Raw genomic sequence first — 12,854 nt, 5'->3', positions numbered from 1 at the left:
TCTTCATCTGGAGAGCTCCTTTTGTTCAATGAATTCAACTTCCATATTTTATCTTTTTTGTTCAATAAAACATTTAATATTAAAAAAACTTAATGGAAGTAAAATTATTCTGTTTGAAGATGACATAATCATATATGTAGAAAATTCTAATGACTAAAAAAAGTCTTTTAGACCTTATACATGAATTCTGTAAAGTTTCAGGATATGAAATCAACACTCAAAAATAGGTGGCATTTCCATACATTAACCATAAACCACCTGAAAAGGAAACTGAGAAAATCCCACTTACAATGGTGATGAGAATAAATACTTAGGAATACACTTAATGAAAAGGTGAAAGACTTGCACACTAAAAACTATAAAACATTGATGAAAGAAATAGAAAAGACACAGGTAAATGGAAAGACATTCCATGTTCATGGATTGGAAGAATTAATATTGTTAAAATGTTCATACTACCAAAGTGATCTACAGATTCACTATACTCCTTGTCAAAGTCTCAATGTCATTCTTCATAAGAACAGAAAAAAAAAACCCCAAATTCACATGGCATCACAAAAGATCTCAAATATCTAAAGAAATCTTGACCAAGAAGAACAAAGGTAGAGGCACTACACTTCCCAATTTCAAAATATGTTACAAAGCTATAGTAATCAAAACAGCATGGGATTGGAATAAATACAAATTGTAAAGATCAATGGAACCCAATAGGGAGCCTAGACATAAATTCACATATTTGCAGTGAACTGATCTCCACCAAGGGTATCAAGAGCACACAGTTGGGTAAGGATAATATCTTCAATAAATGATGCTCGGAAAACTGGAAATCCATATGTAGGAGAAGGAAATTGGACCCTCGGCTCATACTACATTGAAAAATCAATTCAAAATAGATGAAAGACTTAAACATAAGACCTGAAAGTATAAAACTACTAGAAGAAAACAAAGGAGAAAATCTCCACGACATTGGTCTTGGCAATGATGTTTTGGTCATAACACCAAAAGCACAGCCAACAAAAGCAAAAATAGACAAGTGGAAGTATATCAAACTAAAAAGCTTCTGGAAAGCACAGAAAAAAATCAACAGAGTGAAAAAACAACCTACAGAATGGGAGAACATATTTTCAAACCACTTATATGATAAGGAGTTAATATCTAAAAATATATAAGAAACTCATACAACTCAAAGCAAAATCCCCCAAATAATCCAATTAAAAATGAGCAAATGACCCAAATGGACATTCCTCAAAAGAAGACATACAAATGACCAAATGATACATGAACAGGTGCTCAACATCGCTAATTTTCAGGGAATGCAAACTAAAACCACAATGAGATGCCACCTCACACCTATTAGAATGGCTACTATTAAAAAGACAAAAGATAGCAAGTGTTGGGAAGGTTGTGGAGAAAATGGAGGCTCCGCAACAAATTAAGACTAGAATTACCATGTGATCCAGGAACCCCACTTTTGAGTATATATCCAAAGGAAATGAAATCTAGATCTCAAAGAGATATATGCACTCCCACTTTCACTGCAGCATTATCCACAATAGCCAAACTATGGAAACAACCTAAATGTTCATCAATGGGTGAATGGAAAAGGAAAGTGTGGTATATATACACAAGGAAATATTATTTAACTTCAGAAAAGAAAGAAATCCTGCCATTTGCAACAACATTCATGAACCTGGAGGACATTATGCTAAGTGAAATAAGACAGACAGAGGGAGAAAAATGCTGTATGATCTCAGTCATATGTGGAATCCGAAATAGCCAAACTCATAGCAGCAGAGTGGAGTGGTGGCTGCTGGGGATGGGGGTGGGGGTGAGAAGGAATTGAGGAGACGCTGGTCAAGGAGTGTATAGTTTCAGTTATTCTAGAGGAGTGTGTTCAGGAAATTTAATGTACAGCATGGTGACTACAACTAACATTACTGTGTTATACACTTACTTGTAATTTGCTAATAGGATAGATCTTAGTGTTATCATCACACATAAAAAGGAAAGAGAATAGTAACTAGGTGAGGTGAGAGAAATGTTAATTAGCTCGATTGTGGTGATAATATCATAATGTATGCATATGTTAAAACATCTAGGTGTGCACTTTAAATATATACAATTCCTATTTGTCTATCATGCCTTAATAAAGCTGATTAAAAAGCTATAGTTATCAAAGTGTGGTACTGTCATAAAAATAAACATATAGATCAATGGAATAAAAATCATGAGTCCAGAAATAAACCCACACTTTTATGGCCAATTGATTTTCAGCAAGGGTGCCAAGACCATTCAATGGGGGAAAGAATTATCTCTTCAACAAATGGTGCTGAGACATCCGAATATCCATATGCAAAATAAGGAAGTTGGGTCTATACCTTACGCCATAAATAAAAATTAACTCACAATACATCAAATACCTAAATGTAAGAACCAAAACTATAAAACTCCTCATGAGTTTGGTAAACCTGCAAGACTTTGTATTTGGCAATGGATTCTTACATATGATACTAAAAGAATAAGCAAAAGAAGAGAAAATTAACAAATTGGACTTCATGACAGTTAAAAACTTTTGTGATCCAAAGGATACTATCAAGAAAATGAGCCGGGCGCCGTGGCTCACGCCTGTAATCCTAGTTCTTGGGAGGCCGAGGCAGGCGGATTGCTCAAGGTCAGGAGTTCAAAACCAGCCTGAGCAAGAGCGAGACCCCGTCTCTACTATAAATAGAAAGAAATTAATTGGCCAACTGATATATATATATATAAAAATTAGCCGGGCATGGTGGCGCATGCCTGTAGTCCCAGCTACTCGGGAGACTGAGGCAGAAGGATCGCTCGAGCCCAGGAGTTTGAGGTTGCTGTGAGCTAGGCTGACGCCACGGCACTCACTCTAGCCTGGGCAACAAAGGGAGACTCTGTCTCAAAAAAAAAAAAAAAAGAAAAGAAAATGAGAAGACAATCTACAGAATGGAAGAAATATTTGCAAATCAAATATTTGTTAATGGTTTATAAACACAAATATAAAGAACTTGTATAACTCAACAATAAAAAGACTAACAACCCAATTAAAAAATGGACAAAGCACTTGAATAGACATATCTTCAAAGAAGTTATACAAATGACCAACAAGCACATGAAAAGATGCTCAACATCATTAGTTATTATGGAAATGAAAATAAAAATTGCAATGTGATACGACTTTACACCCACTAGGATGGCTAATAAAAAGTGGAAAACAACAAGTGTTTACAAGGATAGGAGAAATTGAAACACTTGTACATTGCTGGTGGGAATGTAAAATGGTTCAGCTGCTATGGAAATCAGTTTGGTGATTCTTTAAAAAGTTAAATATAGCATGGCCATATGACCAGTAATTCCACTCTTAGGTATATACCCAAAATAATTGAAAACAAATATTCAAACAAATACTTGTATATGAATGCTCATAGCAGCACTATTCACCAAAGCCAAAAGGTCAGAACAAACCAAATGTCTATCAACTGAGGATGGATAAATAAAGTGTATCAGTACAATGAACTATTTATTATTCAGTAATAAACAGAATAAAGCAATGATATATGCTACAACATGTATGAATATTGACAATATTATGCTTATTGAAAGAAGCCAGACACCACAGGCTACATATCATAATATTCTTTTTATATGGAATACTCGAATAGGTAACCATAGAGACAGAAAGCAGACCAGAGGTTGCCAGGGGCTGCAGGCAAGGAGAATTGGGGAGTGAATGCTTAATGGATATGAGGTTTTATTTAAGGCTGACAAAATAAATGTTTTGGAACTAGATAGAGGTGATGTTTGCACAACATTGTGAATGCACTAAATGCCACTAGTTTGTATACTTTAAATTGGCTAATTTTACATTATGTGAATTTTGCCTCAATTTAAAAAATGAAGGCAGCCAGAACAAGACAGGGAATCCCAATGTCCAGCACAGGGTTGGCAGTAGGTGGGTTGGCAAAGGGGTGAAGTTGTGGGGGAGATGGGGCCTCTTCCCAGGCTACTAGGTGTCTATGTGGAGGTTGTGAGTGGGCAGGGTATGGAAGACTCCACAGCGGAAGATGACCCAAGACAGACTTCACAAGGAAAGAGCACTTAAAAGGACAAGGTGGACATTTGCTTGGGCTTCTCGCAACCTTCAATGATCCTAGCTCTGTAAATACAGCCCAGGATAAGCAGCAGTGAGTTGCCTGGGAGCCTGCCGGAAACACAGAATCTCAAGCCCTTTCCAGACTCGATGAATTAGAATTATGTGTATTAATATCACCAGGTAATTTTTATGCACATTGAAGTTTGAAAAATGTGGCTGAGAAAACAAACCCGAAATTTTTCCTTGAACTTGACTAATCCATAATAAAACTTCTTCTTGGGAATGAGGCAGAGAGGGAGTGAGAATTTCCTGGTAGAACTACAGAGAAACTATTTCTAGGTACAACTCTGGGCAATACTTGTCTTTCATGGTAGCATTTATTTCAGAGTTTGAAACACCAAATGAACATGTTTATTTATTTTTGTTGATGCTGTGATTGCCTTTGGGGTCTTCGTCATAAATTCTTTGCCTAGGCTAAAGACTAGAAGAGTATTTCCAATGTTTTCCTCTAGAATTCTAATAGTTTCACACCTTAGGTTTAAGTCAGTTGATTTTTGTGTGGGTTGATTTTTGTGAGAGGTGAAAGGTGTGGGTCTTGTTCAGTCTTCTACATGTGGCTATCCAGTTTTCCCAGAACTATTTATTGAATAAGGATTCTTTTCCCCAGTGTATGTTTTTGTCTGCTTTGTTGAAGATTAGATGGCTATATGAGGATGGTTTTATATCTGGGTTCCCTGTTCTGTTCCACTGGTCAGTGTCCCTGTTCTTGTGCCAGTTATAAGCTGTTTTAATTACTATAGCCTTGCAGTATAGTTTGAAGTCTGGTAAATTGATACCTCCCATTTTGTTTTTATTGCCTAGGATTGCTTCTGCTATATGGATTTTCTCTGGTTCCATATGAAGCATAAAATTATTTTTTCTATATCTGTGAAAAATGATGATGGTATTTTAATAGGGATTGGATTGACTCTGTAGATCACTTTGGGTAGTATAGACCTTGTTTGTTCTTCTTTTTCTAGTTCCTTGAGATGTGACATTAGGTTGTTAATTTGTGATCTTTCTGTCTTTTTGATGAAGGCATTTAAGGCTATACGTTTTCCCCTTAGGAGTACTTTTTCTCTATTCGGTAGATTTGAAACTTTGTTTCCTCTTTGTCATTCTGTTCAAAGAATCTTTTGATTTCTGTCTTAATTTCATCATTGACCAAAGGATCGTTAGCAGCAGGTTATTTAATTTACATGATTTTGTGTAGAATTGAGTGTTTCTCTTGGAATTGATTTCTAGTTTTATTTCACTGTAGTCTGAGAAGATACATGATGCCAGTTTGATTTTTTGAATTTATTGAAACTTGTTTTGTGGCCTAAGATATGATCAATCTTGGAAAATGTCCCATGTGCTGATGAGAGGAATGTATATTCAGTAGTTTTGGGGTAGAATGGTCTGTAAATGTCTGTTAGGTCCATTTGCTCTATAGTCTTGTTTAATTTCAGGATTTTCTTTCTTCATTTTCTGCTACAATGATCTGTTCACTTCTGTAAGTGGGCTGTTGAAGTCCCCAGAAATTAAGATGCTACTGTTTATTTATTTGTTTAGATCTTGAAGAATTTACTTTATGAATCTGGGAGCTTCTGTGTTAGATGCATAAATATTTAGAATCATTATGTCTTCTTGTTGAATTGTCCCATTTACCATTATTTAACAACTGTTTTTGTCTTTTTTTAAACTTTTTTTGTAATTAAAGTTTTATTAGAACACAGCAACACCCACTTATTTACCTATTTTCTGTGGCTGCTTTCACAATCTAACAGCAGAGTTGAATTGATACATTTTCTAATGGCATACAAAGCTGAAAGTATTTATTATTTAGCTCTTTGCAGGAAGAGTTTGCAGACCTCTGTTCTAGAGGATGGTAGGTTGGTGACTGTATTAGCCTGCTCAGGCTAACATACAAATTACCACAGACTGGGTGGCTCAAGCAACAGAAATTTTCCCACAGTTTTGGAGGCTATATATCCAAGATCAAGGTGCTGTCAAGGTTGGTTTCTGGTGAGGCCTCTCTTTCTGGCTTGTAGATGACCTTCTTTTCTCTATATCCTCATATGACCATTCCTCTGTGTGCTGTATGTAGAGAGAGAGAGATAGCTGGTTGATATTCTTCTTCTTTTTTTAAATTTCAGAATATTATGGGGGTGCAAATGGTTTGGTTACAAGAATTGCTTTTGTACAGTTTGAGTCAAAGTTATAAGTGGGCCCATTACCAAGATAGTGTGCATTATACCTGTTAGGTGTGAATTTACCCATCCCCTCCTCCTCCCTCCCACCTGCTTGTTTCCATTGAGTTTTACTTGCACATATACACATAAATGTTGATTGATTATTTTAAATTTAATAATGAGTGTATGTGGTGTTTCTTTTTCCATTTTTGTGATACTTCACCTAGAAGAATGGTCTCCAGTTCCATCCAGATTGTTACAAATGGTATTAGTTCACCATTTTTTATGACTGAGTAGTACTCCATGGTATACTTGTACCACATTTTATTAATCCACTCATGTATTGATGGACACTTGGGTTAATTCCACATCTTTGTGATTGTGAATTTTGCTGCAACAAACATTTGAGTGGAAGTGTCTTTTTGATAAAAATGACTTTTTTCCTTTGGGTAAATACATAATAATGGGATTGCCAGACCAAATGGTAGGTCTACTGTTAGTTCTTTGAGGGATCCCCATACTTTCCTTAGAGGTTGTACTAGTTTGTAGTCCCACCAATGTATATAAGAGTTCCTTTATCTTGCCAACCACACCATCATCTGTTGTTTTGGGACTTTTTGATAAGAGCCATTCTCACTGGAGTTAAGTCATGTTTCATTGTGGTTTTGATTTGCATTTCCCTGATGCTTAGAGATCATGAGCATTTTTTCATATGTTTATTGGACATTAGTCTGTCTTCTTTTGAAAAGTTTCTGTTCATGTCATTTGTCAACTTTTTAATGGGATTGTTTGATTTTTTCTTGCTGATTTGCTTGAGTTCTTTGTAGATTCTGGTTATCAGCCCTTTATTGGATGTATAGCAAGCAAATATTTTCTCCCATTTTGTAGGTTGTCTATTCACTCTATTGATTGTTTCCTTGGTGAAGCTTTTTAATTTTATGAGGCCCCATTTATTTATTTTTGTCATTGTTGTGATTGCTTTTGGGGTCTTCTTCATAAATTCTTTGCCTAGGCTGATATCTGTAAGAGTTTTTCCAAGATTTTCATCTAGAATTCTTATAGTTTCATGCTTTGGCTTAAGTCTTATCATAAATTAATTTTTGTAAATGGTGAAAGATGAAGATCCTATTTCAGTCTCCTACATGTGGCTATCCAATTATCCCAGCACCATTTATTGAATAGAGATTTTTTTCCTTTGTGTATGTTTTTGTCTGCTTTGTTGACAATCAGATGGCAATATGAGGATGGTTTTATATTCAGGTTCTCTGTTTGGATCCATTGGTCCATGTCTCTGTTCTTGTGCCATTACTTTGCTGTTTTGGTTATATAGCCTTGTAGTATAGCTTTAAGCATGGCAAATTGATGCTCTTCTGATTTGTTCTCTTTGCTTAAGGTTGCTTTGGCTATATGGGGTCATTTCTGGTTCCAGATAAAACATAGGATTATTTTTCCTAAATATGGCAAAATGACATTGGCATTTTAGTGAGGATTACATTAAATCTGTGGATCACTTTGGGTAGTATAGACATTTTAACAATGTTAATTCTGCTTATCCATGAGCATGATATGTTTTTTCATTCATTTACATCCTCTGTGGTTTCCTTCTTTGGTGTTTTATAGTTTTCTCCGTAGAGATCTTTCATCTCTTTGGTTAAATATATTCGTAGGTATTTTTTTTTTATTTTTTGCTATTGTGAAAGATAGTGTGTCTTTTTTTTTTTTTTAGACAGAGTCTCACTTTGCTGCCCAGGCTAGAGTGAGTGCCATGGCATCAGCCTAGCTCACAGCAACCTCAAACTCCTGGGCTCAAGTGATCCTACTGCCTCAGCCTCCCGAGTAGCTGGGATTATAGGCATGCGCCACCATGCCCGGCTAATTTTTTCTATATATATTAGTTGGCCAATTAATTTCTTTCTATTTATAATAGAGACAGGGTCTTGCTCTTGCTCAGGCTGGTTTTGAACTCCTGACCTTGAGCAATCTGGCCGCCTCGGCCTCCCAGAGTGCTAGGATTACAGGCGTGAGCCACTGCGCCCGGCCGATAGTGAGTCTTTGATTTGATTATCAGATTGACTGTTGTTGGCATATAGGAATGCTACTGATTTGTGTACATTGATTTTGTACCCTGAGACTTTGCAGAATTTACTTATCAATTCCAGGAGTCTCTTGGAACAATTTTTGGGGTTTTTTAGATATAAGACCATGTCATCAGCAGAGAGCCCCATAGTTTGACCTACTCTTTCACCATTTGGATACTTTTAATTTCATTCTCTTGCCTGACTACTCTGGCTAGGACTTCCAGCACTATGTTGAATAGAAGTGGTGATAGAAGACAACTTTGGTTCCAATTCTAAGCAGGAATGGTCTTAATTTTTCCCTCTTCAGTATGATGTTGGCTGTGTGTTTGTCATATATATAGCTTTTATAATATTGAGGTATGTTCCATCTATGCCTATTTTGTTAAGAGTTCTTGAACTCCTGACCTCAAACGATCCTCCCCTTTTAGCCTCCCAGAGTGCTAGGATTATAGGCATGAGTCAGCATACCTGGCCAAGAATTCTTATCATAAAAGGGTGCTGAATTCTGTCAAATGCTTTTTCTGCATCAATTAAGAGGATCATATAGTCTTTGGTCTTTGTTTGTGTTTCTGTTTATGTGGTGAATCACATTTGTAGATTTGTGTTTGTTGCACTATCCTTGCATCTCTGGGATGAAGCTCATTTGGTCATGATGGATTATTTTTTGATTTGCAGCTGATTTTGTCTTGCTAGGATTTTATTGAGAATTTTTGTTATCTATATTCATAGGAATATTGGTCTGTAGTTTTCTTTTTTTGTGTGTGTCCTTTCCTGGCTTTAGTATCAGGGTAATATTGGCTTCATAGAATGAATTGGGGATGATTCCTCCCTTTTTTGAAGTTATGAAATAATCTCTGCAGTATAGGTACAAGGTCTTTGTTGGTCTGGTAGAATTCAACTGTGAAGCCATCTGTTCCAGGACTTTTTTTTGGTGGAAGATTTTTTATTGCTGCTTCAATATCATTATTTGATATTAGTCTGTTCAGGAGTTCTATTTCTTCCTGATTGATCCTGGGGAGGTTTTGTGTTTCCAAGAATTTGTCCATTTCCTCAATGTTTTCAAGTTTATGTGTATAGAGATTTTTATAGTATTCAGAGATGATATGTTGTATTTCCATGGTGTCAGTTGCAATATCTCCTTTTTCATTTCTGATTGAGCTTATTAGGATTCTTTATTTTCTGAATCTGGCTAATATAGCAGGAGGCCTGTCAATTTTGTTTATCTTTTCAAAGAATCAACTTTTTTTTGTTTTATTAATATTCTGTAGGATTCTTTTTGAATCAATTTCATTTATTTCTGCTCTGACCTTAGTTATTTCTTTTCTTATTCTGGGTTTGGAATTGGTTTTCTCTTCCTTTTCCAATTCCTTGAAACAATTCATTAGAATGTTGATTTGTAATCTTTCTCTCCTTTGGATGCAGACATTTAAGGCTATGAATTTTCCTCTTAGGACTGCTTTTGCTAAATCCCACAGAGTTTGATAACTTTTTTACTCTTTGTCATTTAGTTTGAAGAATCTTTTGATTTTTATCTTAATTTCCTCTTTGACCCAATAATCTTGTAGCAGCAGGTTATTTAATTTCCATGATTTTCTGTAGAGTTGAGTACTTTTGTTGGAACTGATTTCTAATTTTTTTCCACTGTGGTCTGAGAAGATGCATGATATAATTTCTATTTTTTTAAAAAAATTTTTGAGACATGCTTTGTGGACTAGGATGTGCTCAATCCTAGAGTATGTTCCATGAGCTGATGAAAAGAATGTATATTCAGTAGTTTTTGGGTAGAATGTTCTGTGAATGTCTGTTAGGCCCATTTGTTTTAGAGTCCTATTTAAGTTCATTGTTTCTTTGTTTATTTTCTGCTTGGAGGCTCTGTCCTGTTCTGTCATTGGGGTGTCCCTGGCTATTATGCTACTGTTTATCATTTTATTTGGATCAAATGGGGATTGCTTTATGAATCTGGGCATACCTGTGTTAGGTGCATAACTATTTAGGTTTGTATATCTTCTTGTTGAATTTTTCCCTTCACCATTATGTAAGGACCATCTTTGTCTTTTTTTACTTTTGTTAAAGTCTATGTTGTCTGATATGAGAATGGCTACATCAGCTTTCTTTTGGTTTCCATTTGCATAGAATATTTTCTACCCATTTGCTTTGAGTCTGAATGAGTCCTTATGGGTTAGATACATTTCCTGGAGATAGCAGATACTTGTCTTGTATATTTTTATCCAGTCAACCAACCTATGTCTCTTCAGTGGGGAGTTCAAGCCATTCAAATTTATTGAAAGAATTGATAAGTGGAGTGAATTTCTGTTTTTCCTGTTGCACAGAACTTTATTGCTTTGTTTTACCTCTTAAGCCTTTGTGGTATCTGGGCTTTGACTTTTATGTTTTAGGTGATTTTGCACCAGTGGGTGTCTATTTTGCTCATCCGTGTATAATACATATCTGAGTACTTTCTGTAGGGCAGGTGTAGTTATGGCAAATTTCCTCAATGTTTGTTTGTCTGGAAAAGACATAATTTCTCCATGCAATGTGAAACTTAGTTTTCCAGGATATAAAATTATGGGCTAGGAGTTGTTCTGTTTAAGAAGACTGGAGATGCGGGCCCACTCCCTTCTGGCTTATAAGGATTACACTGAAAAGTTTGCTGTGTCCTGATGGGTTTTCCCTTGTAGGTCAGTTCTAGCTTACATCTAGCTGCTTGTAGAATTTTCTCTTTTATTTTGACTTTTCCCAGGTTGATTACTAGGTATCCTGGAGATGCCTTATTTTCTATGAACCTTCCTGGAGTTTGATGACCATCTTGTGTCTGGATGCTTGGATCTCTGGTGATGCTAGGGAAGTTTTCCTCAAATAGATTTTCCATGCTTTTAGCACTTTCTTCTTCTCCATCAGAGATATCTATAATTTGTATGTTTGTTCGCATTGCATAGTCCCATATCTTTATAAGTGATTTCTCTGCCTTTGTTATTCTCTTCTCTACCTCTGTAAATGATTGGGTTAGCTCTAGAGCCTTGTCTTCAAGCTCTGAGATTCTTTCTTCTCCTTGGTTTAATCTGTTGCTGAAATTTTCTGCTGTGTTTTGGAAATCACTGAATGATGCTTTCATTTCTTTTTATTTATTTTATTTTATTTTATTTTTTCCAAACAGGTCAGTTGTCTGAGAATGCTTTCATTTCTTTAAGTTCTATTATGTCTTTCCTAATTTTGTCTAGTTCTTTAGTGACTTTTTCATTAATTTCCTGAAAATTTTTTTGGCTTCTTTTTGTTAGTTTTCAACTTTCTCTTCAATTCTATTCATCTTATTTGCCATACATATTCTGAATTTCATTTCTACCATTTCAATAATTTCCTTGTAGTTGGAGTTTAGTGCTGTTTTCCATTGTGGTCCCTTGGGGATGTTGATCTGTTTGATTTTTCATGTTGCTGGTATTCTTTTGCTGGTTTTGTCTCATCTGAGACCTCTTATCTGAACTCAGGGCTTACAGGTTTGCAGGGCTTCTGTTCCTTGATGGAAACTCTCCTGCTTGATTAGAATAAGGGGGGTCACTAGATGGCTCTCTTTCCCCCATACTCTGGAATGTTGACATTGCAGAGGGGCATGTGCACTATAAACCTGTAATGCAGCTATTCTGATGTGTTCTGTTTGCTTGTGATTGCCTCTGCTCAAACCTGTACTGAATGTTTTTTGGGTTGAGTGTTGGTAGGATGTTTCAGTTGGGAACTGGGTGACATCCTCTTTCTTGAGGCTGATGTTGTATGGATTGCTCTACCCACAGAGGTCTCCTCACAGAGATAATAGCAGGACCTGGATGTGGTTGTCATGGGTTCCTGGGATGTGTGCGTTTGCTCAAACCAGGTTGTAGTGTACTGGTAGTTTGAGGCTGGGGGTCCCTGGTGGGGAGTTGGAGTTTGGAGCAGTTCTTCTGGCCCTACAATGGTGGTGGAGGCTCTGGGGTGGGGTTGTGGAGTCCAGGTGCAGTGCTGGAGACTTGGGGATGATATCTTGTTCCTGGCATTGGTTTCTGGTGTTGGAGGTATAGAGGCAGAGTCTCAGGCTCTGGTGTAAGAACCTCTGAGACAGAACTTGGGAGGAGGCAGAACCACAGTTTCTGAGCAGGGTTAAAGAGCCAGAATCTATCTCTCTGGTAAATTTCTCATTCATATCTTGAATTATTTTTCTGATTTCTTTATATTGCCTATCTGTGTTCTGTTGTATCTCACTGAACTTTTAAATATCATCATGTTGAAATCTTTTTCTGAGATTTCATAAATATCTTTTTCAGTGGAATCTGTTGCTAGAGATTTATTGTGTTCCTTTGAAAGTGTCATATTTTCTTGCTTTTTCATGTTTCTTGTGTCCTTACATTGATATTTGTGTATCTGGTGTAACAGTTGCTTTTTCCAAAAGTCCTTCCAGGGGAGGACTTTTTTCTGAAGACGTAT

The sequence above is a fragment of the Microcebus murinus genome, chromosome 9 (genome assembly GCF_040939455.1).
Source record: "Microcebus murinus isolate Inina chromosome 9, M.murinus_Inina_mat1.0, whole genome shotgun sequence".
NCBI lineage: Eukaryota > Metazoa > Chordata > Mammalia > Primates > Cheirogaleidae > Microcebus > Microcebus murinus.
The sequence above is the reverse complement of the archived record's forward strand: the minus strand, read 5'-3'. Positions refer to the sequence as shown.